Genomic DNA, 350 nt, shown 5'->3' on the forward strand with positions numbered 1-350 from the left:
TTAAAAGAATAAAAACAAAAGTCTGAGTAAAAGTAAAATTAGTTGAGTTAAGATGTTAGCTCGTTAGCTCGTTAGCTCGTTTGCTACCTGAGTCACGCTGTATGTTTTTGTGCTTCCAGACAGAATCATTGGTAAATCAGCGGAGAGGGACAAACATCTGGAGGACTCAGCAGCGGTCACACACAGAAGACTGAGACCCGATGACTTCAGCAGCATCTACAGCACAGGTGAGGCTGCCCAGGTGTGACAGGCTCTCACAGTCAATTCATTTACACTCAAACTCCTGAGAGCTCAATATGTTGATGCAGAGATCTGCCCAGGTGAGGCTGCTGTCATTTGACTGAGGTGTG

Source organism: Seriola lalandi, unplaced genomic scaffold (assembly GCF_002814215.2).
Source record: "Seriola lalandi dorsalis isolate HSWRI2012SDOR001 ecotype SW California unplaced genomic scaffold, Sedor1 jcf7180002054970, whole genome shotgun sequence".
NCBI classification, from domain to species: domain Eukaryota; kingdom Metazoa; phylum Chordata; class Actinopteri; order Carangiformes; family Carangidae; genus Seriola; species Seriola lalandi.